The following is a 17,962-nucleotide window of genomic DNA, read 5'->3' as shown; positions in this document are numbered from 1 at the left end:
GTAGGTTAGTAGTGTATAGGTTTATAGTGTTTTTTACTTCATTGTTGTATGTCTGTATTTATGTAGCACCGTGGTCCTGCGATGCACGACATTTCGTTCCACTGCATGTCCCCACATGTAGCGGAATGACAATAAAGCACAACTTGAACTTGAACTTGTACATTTAATATATAGCTGTATTTTCACTATATGTGTCTGTAGCTTTATATTTATAAATCAGAATATGTTGTTATAAATCGTAATATGTAAAATGAAAGCTATAAATTCTGACTATATAGTTATAAATTATTGGTAGCATAAAAATGCATTTAAATATATAAAAATATATTTATATATATTTCAATAAATCTTAATATGCATAATCCTCAACTATATATATATATTTACATTTAATATATATTTTATAATGTACTTAATATAATATAGAAAATTATGTAACTTTATTTGAATTATTACATTATAGTAAAAATTTATATAGTAATCCCCACCCAAATCTGTTAAAAAAATCATATACACACACACACACACACACACACAAATTAAAAACTGTATAACTATACACACACACACACACACTGTAATTAAAAAACTATATATATATATATATATATATATACATAAAATATTAAATTAAATATTCATTATTATTTTTATGATTACTATTGTTATTATTAAAAGTACATAAACATAAAAAAGAGAGAGCTTTTATTTGACTCATTTAGTTGGGTAATGTTTCTCTCCAGTTGAATTGGATCACATTCGAAATACTATCAAGATAGTATAAAATAACACCATGAATCAATTCAAATGTGAAGCTGTCTCAAATGTGCATGCAACGAACATCCCCGTGTCTTGTACATGTATTCAGTAGTATAAGAATAACCTACCCTGCATCTCATGCCAATCTGCCTCTCAGTGTCTCTCGTGTAGGAGAGATAAGCTTTATCACGCTCTATAGACACTGGTGAAAGTGAACATCCTGTCCTCCCTGACTGCTGCTCCACACAGCCTCCTATCTCTGCACTGACCCAAAAAACCCAGCAGACACTGGAAACATCTCACGCCAACACGTCTTGCGGCACTCGCGTTAAACCTGCAACACATAGTTCACCATCCAAAGAGTTAGTAAAACTGACTCTTTGCGTTTAAATGCAGAACATGACGACTGAATGTGAATTTATCATGTTTATTTAGTGACTTTATTTAATTTATGGTTGAACACAGCGAATATAAAAGTTATTTTGTCTCTTGCTGAGAGCAGTGATTAAAAACAGCTACCCAATCGGCTAAATTATAATCCTCAAACACTGCAGATGTTGGTAAATAACGCCTCTGACATGGAAAACGCAGGCGGGTCATTTCCAAGGCAACAGCTCTGAATATGTGTTTTTAATAGTTGCAGACGGAACGGCTCATTTCTTGACAAAGAATCGTGTGATGTCAGAGGCCAGTTTGGAGGCGGCTTGGTCTCGTTTCATCTGACTTCTGTCTTTGGCTTGCTGTGCGGTCCTCTGCAAAACAAACCCGCCACAGATTCACCACGAAATACTACAAATGTGTTGCATATTAAAATTAAATGCTGAATATAAATGCAAAAATTAAATAATGGTAATTAAATTCTGACTTTATTTTAAACACTGTATATTAAACAAAATTAAATAATAATAATAATAAATAAAAGAAAAAATATTAATAAATTGAATAATTAATTAAATCAGTTAATAACAATAACAGTAGTATTTTAATTAAAACAATAAAAACAATCATTTAATGTTTTAATCATTAAAAACAATAAAATAAAACAATATACTTTATTATTATTATTATTATTGTATTATATTTATATAAATAAAACAATATTTATAAAATATTTATAATGTATTTAAAATGTTCCAAACTAATAAATATAAAACTATACAGTAAATATTATTATTATTGTTATTGTTTTAAAAATGTTTAAAATATTTATATAAATAAATAGATAAATATTTTTTATAGATTAAAATGTTTTTATTTTAAAATAAATTACATAAATATAAAATAAATTCCAAAAATGCATTTGTGTGTGTGTGGATGAAATACTGTACTGTTCGATGGCAGACGGTACAAAGGGTTTGAAGGTTCTCGAGGGAACACTGTCCTCCTCCTCTGTACACGGGGTTAATGTGGTCCACCTGCCAGAAATGTCCTCCAACAGGACTTTCAATCATTTCATTCAGCTGCAACATGCAAACACAGACAATGTCAGACAAATCTTCAAACATTTCTCTCATGACCGATACAATACGGATTATTTTTATGCCTAAATGCCCAGTAACCGATATACAGAACCCATATTATTTATTGATTTGCTGCTTTTTAGAATAAAGCTAAAATTGTATAACAATTACTAAACAAAAACACTGTTATTAATACAAAAATAATAATTTTTCACAAAAATACTGATATTAGAAATTTGTATTTACATCAATTTATTACAAATATTGTTGAAACATTAATAATAATACAAATACTGTTATTACTAATAATTTATGAATAAAAAATTAACTTAAAATTGTTGTAATCATTAATAATAATAAATCATTATTAACAGCAACAATAACAATTTGTCTTCTATTAACATTCTTCTCTTATTAAAATAATACTTAATATGCAGAACCCATTTTATTTATTGATATGCTGCTTTTTAGAACAAAAACTTAATTTGTATAACAATAACTAAACAACACTATTGTTATTATAACAATTTATTAAAATATTGTTAATTTTTATTAACAGCAGCAAGTATATCATTATAATTATTAACAACAATTTAGTATATATGCTGTTATTAATATTTCATAAAAATACTGATATCAAAAATGTGTATTTGTATCAAAAATTCCACAAATATTGTTGAAACCATTAACAATAATAAAAATACTGTTATTATTAATAACGTTAAAAATGACCTTAAAATAGTTGTAATCATTGATAATAATAAGTGAAATAATAATAATAATAATGTTTATTAACAGCAACAATAATTCAATAACATATAATTCTGTCTTCTATTATTAACATTATTTTATTAAAATAATACTTAATAAAACACTTTAATAAAAACATTGCCAATAAAAAATAAAAATGTATATAATAGTGTTGTAATCATTAATAATAATTACTCAAAATGTTTTATAATTGTTAACAGTTCTTTATTCTATTAACAAAAATAATACGTATTAAAATTATAAGTATTATTCTAAAAAAAGACTAAAATATAATTTTAATTATTAATAGGAACCACCACAACTTAAATAATTATATAAAAACTTAATTATAAAAAAAAAAACTAATAATAATAATAGTTTATAATAGTTTTTTTAATAATTGGTTTTGGGCTAACAGTTAAAGTTAAATTGACACTGTTGTTTCCTGTTGAATGCAACATTCAAAAAGAATCTAAACTACTGATAATCGACGAATACTGATATTAATCCAAGTATGAGTCTATCTTTTAAAGAATACAGCACTTGAAAGTCTCCACCACCCAGAGACAGTCTGGAGAGCATCTTAACAGTGTTGTTGCTGTGTGTAGATCCTTTTTATTCCTGTTGTTTTATTGAACCGCCACATGAATAGCCCGTCGGGAAACTCTAGGAAGCGTAATTCCCTTTATTCCAGCAGACCGCCGTGGCGAAGGACTCCAGGTGTTCAACAGGATTAAAGCTGGAGAGGAAATCAGGAGTGGACGATCAACGCTGGGAACGCGAGGCCCAACCCCAAGCGCTGGTATTTCTCTGGAGAAAACCCAATCAATCCACTCCTTCCCCCCTCAACAGAGCCGGCCGATAATTATCCTGAATCTCGAGGGTCGCGACACGGACGATAACCTCGCGCTACGAGATCGGGAAGCTTCTTTACTGGACCTCGGGCGTCGATAAATCAACGCGTACGCGCCAGAACACATGCTAATGCTAGGAAATGGCGAACGCGCACGAATGTTTCTCTGTAACAATGCTTTGCGTGTACGACAGCGGGCTTGTTTGTGCGTCGAGGGCACTTGGAGCTTAAAGCGCATTATTGATCAGGCCGCTGCTGCTCGGGGCACTATCAGAAAAGCCGAACAAAAATGAAACCGGCACCTCGTAGCAATGCACTGTGGGAAAAATCAATGGCAATCTGACAGACTAGGCGTTGTGTTAACGCTGGATGCTCTGGGGAGGAAAGGACGGCTGTGTGTGTGAGTGTGAACGGCACTGATGATAACTCTATAGAGAGAGTCAGAGAGCAAATGCCCAAGGCCGCTAAGCTCTTATTGCTTCTGCAAGCTAAACAGGCCATCTTTATTTATCTCTCTCTGTAAGCAATATTTTTTCAATAAAATGCAGCGTCTGCCGAGTTACTCGCGATTGTTTGGGTATAATTCCAGCTAATGTGCTTTTGGAAGCGACTAATGCGCGCTTTTCCCCAAACTCTGGCCAACTTCCCAGACGAAATTAGTCCTGGTGCTGCGTACACGTCACACAGAATCTACCAGAGGAAGTTTTTGAGCAGGAGCTATGAGGAGGGTAATGCTTTTGTGGACACGGATAAAACTCAGAGTTGACTTTTTAAAGAAGATTCTAAAGAAAGAAAAAAGATCTATGAAGAGTGGATGATGCTGCTGCTAATGATAATTAATACTTATTATTATTATTAATAATAATGAATAATTAAGTAATAAACATTTCCTACAAATATTTTATTATCATTATTAAAATATTTGATGATATTTGAATGATAATATTATTATTTTTGTGGCATATTATGTTGGTTTAAAAAAATGCTTATAATATTTGTGGCATATTTATTACTTTTTGGTGTTAACAATAAGAATAAATAGTAAAAATATGCCATTAATAATAATATTATTATTAATATTTTTTAGGCATATTTAGGCAAGCATTACATTAAGACATTTCAACTCAAATGCTTCTTTTATTATTATGTTATTAAAAATGATAATAATAATACTTTTTAATAATAACAACAACAACCATAATTATTATTTTTAATTAAGATTTTGAGGCATATTTAGGTAAGCATTACATTTTTAAAGTAAAAGTAAAGTAATTTCATTTCAGCTGAAATGCTTTTATTATTATTATTAAAAATAATGATGATGATGATTTAGAATTTTGTGGCATCTTATTTAGTTTTTTTTTAATTAGTAAAATATTATTTGTAGCATATTATTTTTATTACGGATTATTTCTTGTTAACAACAGCAACAATAATAATAGTGGCTCCTATTTTTAACATTGACAAATAATAACAATATGCCACAAATATTGTTAATAATATTATTTTTGTGGCATATTTATGCAAGCATTTCATTTTTAAGAAGGCATTTCAACTTAAAACTACTAAAAGTAATAAATAACAATGGCGGTCTGCTATTTTTTTAAATGATAAAATCTACAAAAGGGGATAGTAAAAAAAATGTAGAGTGCAGTGTCTTATTTATCATAGTCTTGATATCTAATAGCTGGGAGAGAGCTGTGACTGCTTTAATTAAGGTAAAAAATACTGAAACTGTATTGTGCATTGCATTTCAGTTTTAAGAAAAAGATTAGGATATGCACATTGAAGAGTTTGAGCAACTTTAGCATGTAATATTTCAGCATTAGATAGATAAGAAAGAAAGAAAGAAAGAAAGAAGAAAGAAAGAAAGATGCAAATATGGCCAAATATGCAGATGAGATTCCTAGAAATGAGCCCAACCTGTTTGAGAGGGAGTTGTGCGGACCTGCACGTACAGCTGGTGGGCATTGAGTCCGCAGTGCTGACACACACCCTGTTCCGTCTCCAGCACCCGGGCACGCATGTAGCCCTGATTGGAGCGCAGCTGGAAGTCCTCCATACAGGCAGGGCTGCAGAAGCCTCCTGCCCAGCCGCGGTGCTCCCCGCTGGGCTTCTGGCAGGACAGGCACAGGGGGGTCCCGGCCAAGTCCACGGCTTGCAGGTAACCGGCTGTAGTGTTTGTCTGAACACACACCGAGCTCTCAGCTTCTCTGCAGACACAAACACACATTAGCAAGTAGATTTGCACATTTTCTGAAGAAATATATAAATAGTGCTGGTCTGTAGAAAAAACACCTGCTGCTATATATATATATATATATATATATACACACACACACAGTGCCCTCCAAAAGTATTGGAACAGTAGAGACAAAATTGCTCTGTTGGCTGTGGAGTCAAGACATTTACAAATATGATTAAAAGATGAATATGAGACAAAACTACAGAATGTAATATTTTATTATTGGGTGATTCAACACAGTTCAAGAAGTTCAGCACTTTAAGAGTTTCATCCCTCTATCTGATGTGAGCATAAGTATTGGAGCAGTTGCCTCACAGGTCTTTCTAAGTGATCAGCTGTGTCCTGTTGCATTAGTTCTTCAGATATTAAAAGCAGGGAATGTGTCGTATCAGTTATATCCATTACTTCTGTATTCTGAACCTTGCATTCGATGATGACACACACAAACCAGGATGAAGATGAGGGAGCTGACTTTGAGAGAAAAGCAAGCAATTTGGATGCTAAAAGAAAAGAGGAAGTCAATTAGAGCTATAGCAAAAATAAAGGGCATGGAGAAATCAAGACTTTGGAAACCACCAGCAACCAACAACGACCTGATCGGCTGAGAAAACAACAGTAGTTGATGACAGACAAACCATAAAAGCTGTGAAAATTAATCCTAAAAGACGTGTCTGTAAAATCAACAACTTCCAGAAAGCTGGGGTGATGCTCTGACAATCTACTGTCCTCAGGAGACTTTGACACAGAATTACAGATGCTACACAGCAAGATGCAAACCTCTGACCAGCACCAAAAATAGAAAGGCAAGATAGAGTTTGCAAAAAAGCACAAAGGTGAGCCAGAAGAGTTTTGAAACTGTGTTTATGGACCGATGAGACAAAGATGAACCTTTATCTAAGTGATGAAAAAGCAAAAATGTGGAGAAAAAAAGGGAACTGCAAATGAACCCAAGCATACAGCCTCATCTGTAAAGCATGGTGGAGGTGGTGTCATGGCATGGGACAGGCCTCTGGAACAGGCCCTCTCAACTTAACTGATGACTTAATGTATGATGACGAGTGTTGGGGATAGTTACTTTTAAAAGTAACGCATTACAATATTACGTTACTCCCTAAAAAGTAACTAATTATCTTATTTAGCTACTTTTTATGGAAAGTAATGAGTTACGTTACTTTTGTGTTACTTATGCGTTCCTTTTTAAATATGAGCAGGGCTTGATTGTTTTTAATATAATAAGTTTTATTTATAGCAAATGTAAAAGCCCTTTCACACCAAAAAGTGTAGTGAATAAACCTCAGGCTGAAGGAAAAGTAAATTCACGTCTGTAAAGTAGAAAGCAGGAGAAGAAGGTTCAACACCCTTTAGCAATAAAAAACAAAAACAATGAAGCACAATTGTTAGTTCATCTAAAGTCATTTTTGCTTATTAGTATGGTTGAACTGGATCATCAAAGGTCAGCAGCAAAGACATTGGTTAATAAAATGGGATTAGATAAATTTGTGTTGCTTAATATATTTAATTATTGCAGGTTTGCGTCATATTCTGAGTTTGCATTTCACTGTTTTAATTCATTTTGATGAATATTAAATCTGTTTTTTTGCGAGTGGGATGAATTAATGCACATTCACATTTAGTCTAGAACTACAGTAACAGCATGCTCACACAGCGCACTGTCAGTCAATAAATGGGAAAAAAGTAACTGGCGTTACTTTTTTTAAAAAGTAACTCAGATATTTTCTTGTAAATTAAAAAGTAATGCATTACTTTACTAGTTACTTGAAAAAAGTAGTATTATTACGTAACTCGCGTTACTTGTAATGCGTTACCCCCAACACTGATGATGACAGTATCAGAATGAATTTGGAAGGGTACAAAATCATCTTGCCTACCAATATTCAAGAAAATGTCACCAGATTCATTGGGAAGTGCTTCATATTGCATCAGGACAATGACCCAAAACATCAGTTCAGTCAAGGAATTTATAAGGGCAAAGAAATGGAAAGTCTTAGATTGCTCAAGTCAATCTCCAGATTTAAATCTGATTGAACATGAATTTCACCAGCTGGAGAGGAGAGTAAAGGCAGAAGCTCCACAAGCAACAATTGGAATTGGCTGCATTAAAGGCTGGGAGAAGTATTTCAAAGGATGAGACCAAGAGTCTGGTGATGTCTATGGGTCACAGACTCACTGCTGTGATTGTGTGCAAGGGATCTGCAACTAAATAATAGCTTTTAATCTATTATATCTGCCTTATGTTCAACTGTCCCAATACATATGCTCACATCAATGAGTGGGATGAACTCTAACAGTGCTGTTTTTTTTTATTTGGTAAAACATGTATGTGTTGAAACGGCTAATAATAAAATGTGACATTCTGTAGTTTTGTCTCATATTCATCTTTTAATCATATTTGCAAATGTCTTGACTCCACAGCTGTCACGGTCGGCGGTTGTAGAAATAGGCGCCCACAACGATGACTAACAAAAGATATATTTATTAGCATCAACTCACACTAAACCTTTGTAAACTTAAGATCCGACAACTAAACAAGGAGAACTGAGGACTTTTAAAGGGTGAGGAACAAATGAGGAAACAAGATGATTAATCAGACACAGGTGATGGGGATAATTAATTAACAGAACTAGGTCAGAAACTAAAACAGGAAGAACCAAATAAGGAAGAAACAGAACAAAACCAAAACCGACATATTACAACAGCCAACAGAGCAATTTTGTCTTAACTGTTCCAATACTTATGGAGGGGACTGTACACACACACACACACACACACAATTCTGAATATGAATATTGTGTCTAATTGGTCCCTTTTGTGAGAAATTTGAGATGGTTTTACCGATAGATTTGCACTTTTAGAATTATTTAGATTGGGGAAAAAAAGCCACAAATAATAATCATGCATTATTTAAAAATAATAAAATAATTAGTTATCAGAAACAATGCAATTTGTGACTATATTCCAAAAAAGCATAAATATGACACAATATTATTACTATTACTATTATGAGTAGGCCTATAACATTTGCATATGTATACATTTTTGTATAAGTTATCAAACCTTATATAAAATATTTTAATACAAAACAAAATTATATTGTAAGAAACTGCATAAATATGGCACACATGTTAATAATAATAATAAATATTGTTTAACAATAATAACTAAATAGCTTTAATAACAACAATAATAATAACAACAACAACAATTATTCCTGTTATACAACTTTTTAAAACAATTTTTTTAAGTTTATAAGAATTGGTTATACAATTACTGGATACATAAGAATAATATGTAATTAGCAAATATTTAAATTGCCCAAGTAATAGTAATTGTTATTAATAATTATGTGTGTGTATGTATGTGTATATATATATATATATATATATATATAATTATATATATATATAATTATAAAATATTAATTAGTTAAGTTATTATTAGTATTAGCAATATACATATTGTATTGTTCCAAAAAGCATAAAAAATGCAACAACAAAAAAAGCATAAACTTATTTATATTTGGAAAAAACTTGCATAAATTCTTTTCTATTCTTTAACCAATTTGAATGAGCAGTGTTAACACGTATGCATGTACAAGAGTACTCTTGACCACACTAACTAGTCTAAACTTCACCAGGAACGACTTTCTCTCTAGTCCTCCATCAGTTCTCTCTCTCTCTCTCTTCCCGGTTTCTTCCTCTTTTCTCTCCATCGCCTAAAAATATCCAGCCCCAGACTGCACTCAGTAAGTCTAAATTTTTTCCTCCCGCGGTTTCCATGGCGACGCCGCAGCACTTGTGTGTGTGTGGATTAAGCCCTTATCCTCTGCACTAAGCATTCTTGAACACACTCCACACACACACTCATATCGCAGCTTTACAAGGTTAACCGTTCACTGCTACACACATAATTACATGCCGAAATGCACTTTCAAAGTAAATTGTCACTCGCTGTGCAATATATATATTTTTGGCAGGAGTGATGCAAATTCATAAATATGTATCTGTCAGCGACAGTCTCCACCCTGACCGCAGGAGCGAAGCCAAGTGAAAAACATATATATATTCATTTCCATTTGTGGATTAGCTACACCTGGGGCAACAGCCGTCGCGGTTTGAGATCTCATCGAGCAACTACAAAGTCTGATGACTTTCTCACGCAGCCACAAAGTACGAGAGGAAACAGCTGTCACATATGATCAAAAAGCCACAGCGTGGCTGACAGGGCCCATGCACGCGAGTGTGTTGATGACTTCATCAGCTATCACCGCGTTATTCCCTCGTTCTCGCTGTCGAGAACTCGCTGAGATCAAACGTGTGGCCGCTTCACCAAACTCAATCTGTTGAAGGAGATAGTGATTGAAATACTCACTAGTTGATAAGTGGGCGTTGCTATGTGGTTGCTAGGGTGTTATGAGTGGTTGCTAGAGTAATACTGCATTGCTATGCAGTTGCTATGATGTTTTTAATGGTTGTTCTTGATGGTTGTCTTCTGAAGGATTTAACATTTGAAATGCTCACTAGTTGATAACCAGGTGATGATATGTGGTTGCTAGGGTGTTATAAGTGTTTTACTGTGCTGCTACAATGTTTTTAACGGTTGTTCTTGATGGCCGTCTTCTGTAGGATGATCATTTGAAATGCTCACTACTTGATAACCAGGTGATGCTATGTGGTTGCTAGGGTGTTATGAGTGGTTGCTATGGTGTTATGAGTGTTTTACTGTGTTGCTATGCAGTTGCTATGATGTTTTTAATGGTTGTTCTTGATGGTCGTCTTCTGAAGGATTTAACGTTTGAAATGCTCACTAGTTGATAACCAGGTGATGATATGTGGTTGCTAGGGTGTTATAAGTGTTTTACTGTGTTGCTACAATGTTTTTAATGGTTGTTCTTGATGGCCGTCTTCTGTAGGATGATCATTTGAAATGCTCACTACTTGATAACCAGGTGATGCTATGTGGTTGCTAGGGTGTTATGAGTGGTTGCTATGGTGTTATGAGTGTTTTACTGTGTTGCTATGCAGTTGCTATGATGTTTTTAATGGTTGTTCTTGATGGTCGTCTTCTGAAGGATTTAACGTTTGAAATGCTCACTAGTTGATAACCAGGTGATGATATGTGGTTGCTAGGGTGTTATAAGTGTTTTACTGTGTTGCTATGATGTTTTTAATGGTTGTTCTTGATGGTCGTCTTCTGAAGGATTTAATGTTTGAAATGCTCACTAGTTGATAACCAGGTGATGCTATGTGGTTGCTAGGGTGTTATAAGTGTTTTACTGTGTTGCTACAATGTTTTTAACGGTTGTTCTTGATGGTCGTCTTCTGTAGGATTATCATTTGAAATGCTCACTACTTGATAACCAGGTGATGCTATGTGGTTGCTAGGGTGTTATAAGTGTTTTACTGTGTTGCTATGATGTTTTTAATGGTTGTTCTTGATGGTTGTCTTCTGAAGGATTTAACGTTTGAAATACTCACTAGTTTAGCAGGTGTTCATATGTGTTTGCCAGGGTGCTATGAGTGTTTTTACTGCATTGCTATGTAGTTGCTATGACACTTTTGATGTTTGCTCGATGGTCGTCTTCTGTAGGATTTAACATTTGAAATGCTCACTAGTTGATAATCAGGTGATGCTATGTGGTTGCTAGGGTGTTATGAGTGTTTTACTGTGTTGCTACGCAGTTCCTCTGATGTTTTTGATGGCTGTTCTTGATGGCCATCTTCTGAAAGATTTAACATTTGAAATACCCACTAGTTAAGCAGGTGTTGATATGTGGTTGCAAGGGAGCTATGAGTGTTTTTACTGCATCCCTATGCAGTTGCAATGTTTTTGATGGTTGTCTTTGTTATATATATATATATATATATATATATATATATATATATATATATAACTTCAGACGCAGAGGTAGGTGAAAACACAGTGAGTTTATTTACAGGTATCGTGAAAGATGACGAGAGGTGACGAGAGGTGAGTCTTTGTCTTGCGAGTTCGGTGGGTCTGAAGAAGTGACACTGATCTTGATTTTGTTCTTCACAGGAGCAGAGACAATAAGATCTTTGGCAGAAACAACCACAGCGTTGGACGATCTGGAGACTAGGGAGACAACGAGCAGGAGAACAGCAGGTGAGAATCAGGGGACTCGGGAGACCATAGCAGATCCGGGGACATGGGAGGCCTTGGCAAGACTGGCGATTCGGGACGCCACGGCGGGACAGGAGGTTCTGGAGGCCATGGCGGGTCTGGATACTCGGGCGGCCATGGTGGGACAGGAGATTCGGGAGATCCTGGCGAAATTGCTGATTCAGGACGCCATGGCGGGACAGGAGGTTCGGGATACCTTGGCGAGACTGGCGATTCGGGACGCCACGGCGGGACAAGATGTTCTGGAGGCCATGGTGGGACAGGAGGTTCGGGAAGTCCTGGTGGGACTGGATACTTGGGAGGCCATGGCAGGACTGGAGACTCGAGAGACCATGGCGGATCAAGAGACTCAGGAGGTCTTGGCAGGACTGGAGACCCGGATGGCCATGGCGGATCAGGAGATTCGGGAGACCATGGCGGGACTGGAGACTTGGGAGACCATGGCGGATTAAGAGACTCGGGAGGTCTTGGCGGGACTGGAGACCCGGATGGCCATGGCGGATCAGGAGATTCGGGAGGTCTTGGCGGGACTGGAGTCCCGGATGGCCTTGGCGGATCAGGGAGCCCGGATGGCCATGGTGGGCCAGGGAGCTTGGATGACCGTGGTGAATCTGAGAGCTTGGAGGGCCATGGCGGATAAGGGAGCTTGGATGACCGTGGTGAATCTGAGAGCTTGGATGGCCCTGGCGGATCAGAGAGCTTGGATGACCATGGAGAATCAGGGAGCTCGGATGGCCCTGGCGGATCAGGGAGCTTGGATGACCATGGAGAATCTGAGACCTTGGATGGCCCTGGCGGATCAGAGAGCTTGGATGACCATGGAGAATCAGGGGGCTTGGATGGCCCTGGCGGATCAGGGAGCTTGGGTGACCATGGTGGATCAGGGAGTTTGGATGACCCTGACGGATCAGGGAGCTCTGTGGCCTTGATCTTAGGTCTGGCTACACAGGCTGTGGGTATGTGGTCCCTCTCCAAACCTATCCCGGGGAAGTCTCCCTTAAGAGACCATACTGGGGAAGTGGGTCTTATGTGGCATTCAGGAGGAGAGGACACAGGAGGAATGGGCTCTGTGGGGCGCTCTAGTGGAGCGGGCGCTTGGGGGCGCTCTGGAGGAGCGGACTCTTGGGGGCGCTCTTGCAGCGCGGACATTTGAGGGCGCACGGGAGGCGCGGAGCTGGACTGAACCAGCGGAGACGAAGGAGAGCTGGACTGGATCAGCGGAGACGCAGGAGGGCGCTCTTGCAGCGTGGACTCTGTGGGACGCTCCTGCAGCGCGGACGCATGGAGGCGCTTGGACAGCGCGGACGCATGGGGGCGCTTGGACAGCGCGGACGCATGGGGGTGCTTGGACAGCGCGGACGCATGGAGGCGCTTGGACAGCGCGGACGCATGGGGGCGCTCGAAAAGCGCGGCGATTTGGTGGCGCTCCAAGAGCGCGGATCCCCGAGGATCGGGATCATTACTCGTGGCCGTGGCTGGAGAACTGGATTCTCGGGATTCGGGATCAGCACTCCTGGCCGTAGCTTGAGAACTGGATTCTCGGAATTCAGGATCGGCACTCCTGGCCGTGGTCTGGGAACTGGGTTCTCGGGATTCGGGATCGGCACTCCTGGCCGTGGCTTGAGAACTGGATTCTCGAGGTTCGGGATCGACACTCCTGGCCGTGGTCTGGGAACTGGATTCGGGATCAGCACTCCTGGCCGTGGCTTGAGAACTGGACTCTCGGGGTTCGGGATCGGTACTCCTGGCCATGGCGTGAGAACTGGATTCTCGGAATTCGGGATCGGCACTCCTGGCCGTGGCGTGAGAACTGGGTTCTCGGGATTCGGGATCGGCACTCCTGGCCGTGGCTTGAGAACTGGACTCTCGGGGTTCGGGAAGCATGAATTCTCTAGGGCGCTCGGCAGGCGTTGAGCTGGACGGAACCAGCGGAGACGAAGGAGAGCTGGACATAATCTCAGGTAAAGGGCTTGGACGACGGGGAACACTTTTCAGCGCTGACCTGACTGATGTTACAGATGGGTCCAATATTTTCGCCCCCAGGTCAGCGCTGTTGGAAACCCATTTCCGGGCTTATGGGCACCTATAGATCGTCGCGGGTGGCAACATCTCTTTCGATGTCTCGGGGTCCCTGGGTGGCTTCTGGCAGATTAATAAAGACTGCTAACTCTTCCATCTCTTCTGTTAAGGTCCGATCTTCTGTTATATGTATAACTTCAGACGCAGAGGTAGGTGAAAACACAGTGAGTTTATTTACAGGAATCGTGAAAGATGACAGTGGAGTAGGTGACGAGAGGTGAGTCTTTGTCTTGTGAGTTCGGTGGGTCTGAAGAAGTGACACTGATCTTGATTTTGTTCTTCACAGGAGCGGAGACCGGAGATAATAAGATCTTTGGCAGAAACAACCACAGCGTTGGACGATCTGGAGACTAGGGAGACAACGAGGAGGAGAACAGCAGGTGAGTACAAACAGGTAAGGATTTCAGAGACAATACTCAACATGAGAGGATTGTAGCAGGATGGTCCACGTTGGATAAACGAGATCGGACAACCGCAGTGACTGTGGTGAGTGCCTTTATGTTGTTCTTGATGACGGTGATGAGGTGCAGGTGCGTGTGATCAATTACAAGGTGCAGGTGAAAGTGATCGTGATGACGGTGGAGACGGGCCATTCTGTGGCAGTCTTCTGAAGGATTTAATGTTTGAAATGCTAGTTGATAAGCGGATGTTGCAATGTGGTTGCTAGGGTGTTATGAGTGTTTTACTGTGTTGCTATGACGTTATTGATGGTTCTTGACGATTGTTTTCGGAGGGATTTAACGTTTGAAATATTAGTGGCTAAGTGGGTGTTGCTATATTGCTGCTAGGGTGTTAGAAGTGTTTTTTACAATGCAGTTGCTAAGATGTTCTTGATGGTGGAGGTCGTCTAATAAATAGTTTCAATAAGCAGAAATAAAACAACAAATAAAAATCTTAATTTGTCACTTTCTATTGTTAAAAATAAGCAAGTGGCACATATTACTAACATTTTTATCATTATCCGTTGTTTCAAAAAAGCAAAAATAAAATGACAAAGATAATTTTTGCATAAGTTATCACAAAAACAAGCGGTCTTTTGTAACTATTTATTATTGATGTGCCTTATCTACCTTTTTGCAATATGACAACAATTAATATTATTATCTAAATCTGTGTAACAATAACTTCAACAATAACAGTTATTATAATTAAGTGTTGTGGTTGGTCAGAGAGAGAGAGAGAGAGAGAGAGAGAGCGCTGTATTTACACCTGAAAAGAGACTACAAACCAGCAGAATACCTGAGCTGTGTAAAAGATCACAAATTAAGAAAGATACTAACAAAATACAGACTGAGTAGGTCGGCACAGAAAAAGATGGCAGCCACGAGAACAGAGACTGTGTTCACTGTGCTCGCAGAAAGAGCTGGAAACAGAGGAACATTTCTTACTTGTGATTACTATCACAACATTAGAGCTGCATATTTCCCCAAATTCCAACAAATTAAACCAAATTTTATGGCATTACAAAATGCAGAAAAATTAAGTCACATTTTAGGAGAAAATTCCAAAATGATCACAACAGCAGCAGCAAGATATGTATCAGCCTGCCACAAACTAAGACTGTCAGCCAGTGGACAAAACTGAAGCAAGATTTCATTTCTTACATGTTGTACAAAGGTTTTTTTTTTTTTTTTTAAAACAATGTCTTAAATATTTTTCTTGTTTGTGAAAAAAAAAAAGAAAGAAAGAAATATACATGTACATATTTACTTAATTATTTTACAGATCTATTCTTGTTCTATGTATTATATAATTGTTTGTTCCTTATTCATGTAATGGACAATGCTTTGGCAATACTGTGCAAGTCATGCCAATAAAGCTCATTTGAGAGAGAGAGAGAGAGAGAGAGAGAGAGAGACTGTGAGGAACTATGAGTGCCAGAAAAGGAACATCGTGGTGGCATGAAGAGGGCAGTACAGTATCTGCTACCAGAAAGAGCACACACAGAGCTGATGTTTGTGTAACAGAACAGCAAGCTGATGCTTGTATTGCGTAGGAAAATTTGCAAATAAAATTAAAAACTACCTCACCAATCATCTCACATTATTCATAGCCTCAGGTGAAACTTTTGCAGAAATAAATTAAGATGTTGCAGAAATAGAAAATAAATAAATTAATTAAAACCCACATGAATAAGGGTGAAAAAAATACTTATTTTATAGTTTATTTTTTTAATGATTGAAATACAAAAATATAAGCATATATATAAATTTCAAGAAATATAAAATAAAAATCAAATAAAATTGTATATATTTTAAAATAAAATGAATACAATTAAAAATAGATTACTTTTAAACAATATAACATTTATAAAATACATAAATATACACTACTTTTCAATAATTTATCTCTGTGTAATTTATTTTGAAAGAAATTCATATTTATCTTCAGCAAGGATGCATTAAATGAAAAGTGACAATTTTACATAAGATTTTTTATTTCAAATAAAGGCTGTTCTTTTTAACTTTCTAATTATCAAAGAATCCTGAAAAAAAGTATAATGGTTTCTACAAAAATATTATTATCAGCATTTTAGAATGATTTCTGAAGGATCATGTGACACTGAAAATTCAGCTTTGCATCACAGGAATAAATTTAAGTTTAAAACATATTCAGACATAAAACAGTTCATTTAAATTGCATTAATATTTCACAATTTTCACAGTTTTTTATATCAAATAAGTGCAACCTTGGTGAACTTCTTTCAAAAATATAAAAATGTATACCAATCCCAAACTTTTGAACGGTAGTGTATTTATTACAGAAATAGATTAAAAATACAAAAATGTGAAGCTAAACTATAAACTAAATTATAATATATAAAATTTAATTAAATGTTAAACTAAATTAAATATATAATTCAAATAAAACAAAGGTCCCATGACTTTAACAATTAAGTTGAACATTTTGAGTGTGGGGGAAAAACAAACAAACAAACAAACAAAACCACACTTAATTTGATTGACACCCACATCTGAGCCAATGAGATTCAGATCCGCCCACACGTGTGTGTTTCTTGCCTGGAGGTGCTGCTGTACAGGTGCTGGGATTGGTGAGCTCCTCGAGCAGCAGGATGGGGCTGTGAAACACTCTTCCACTCTTCCTCACCATCCTCTGCCTCATCACAGTCAGAGAGCTCCACTCGCGCACGAATCGCACAACTTGACACACACACACACACACACACACATACAGATGCGTTTCAAGAAATCTGATGAAACAGTACTTCAAGATCCCGTCACACACACACACACACACCTGTCTCCTGTTCTCGCTGTGATTGAATTCTGGTGGCAGTTCCTCCCAGTTCTGCAGTCTGATATCCAAGGGAATGAAGTTACTGTGGAGTGGGAGGCCCTCCTGTAGAAACACACACACCAAACTCAGTGCTGAGCGACCATATTGAATATTTACTATATATTTAATATTTTATTGACAATATAAAATTAACCAGCATTGTGAGTATTGTGCTTTATTTGATCTGTTTTTATTTGACGTTTCTTCAAGACTCTGCTGGTGGACTAGTTTTACGCTCTGCCGATATTGTTTTGAAATTTGATTTCTGTGAATCAGTTCCTTTAAACTGACAATTTCAGTGAATTTGCTCAATTGAATCATTTCTGTCATCACTCAAAAGTGTTCATAGAAATATCG

The 17,962-nt window shown here is 37.2% G+C and overlaps 1 pseudogene across 1 annotated transcript in view; it reads right to left on the bottom strand.

Annotated features, from left to right (window-relative positions):
* Window positions 1-1,319: 1,319 nt before the first annotated feature.
* The window catches only part of LOC306875264 (DNA annealing helicase and endonuclease ZRANB3-like), a 90,102-nt pseudogene continuing 73,459 nt past the window's right edge, over window positions 1,320-17,962 (bottom strand). Inside the window, exons 15-26 of the transcript in view lie at window positions 17,563-17,668; window positions 17,281-17,469; window positions 15,548-15,552; window positions 14,487-14,658; window positions 13,473-13,704; window positions 12,669-13,253; window positions 12,237-12,523; window positions 12,022-12,181; window positions 5,746-6,035; window positions 4,171-4,250; window positions 2,088-2,219; window positions 1,320-1,511 (exon numbers count right to left, since the gene is read on the bottom strand). The product of the transcript in view is annotated as a DNA annealing helicase and endonuclease ZRANB3-like (transcript). The remainder of the gene's footprint in view (window positions 1,512-2,087; window positions 2,220-4,170; window positions 4,251-5,745; window positions 6,036-12,021; window positions 12,182-12,236; window positions 12,524-12,668; window positions 13,254-13,472; window positions 13,705-14,486; window positions 14,659-15,547; window positions 15,553-17,280; window positions 17,470-17,562; window positions 17,669-17,962) is intronic.

The sequence above is a fragment of the Barbus barbus genome (assembly GCF_936440315.1).
Source record: "Barbus barbus genome assembly, chromosome: 9".
Lineage (NCBI taxonomy): Eukaryota > Metazoa > Chordata > Actinopteri > Cypriniformes > Cyprinidae > Barbus > Barbus barbus.
This window is presented reverse-complemented; position numbering and strand designations above follow the sequence as displayed.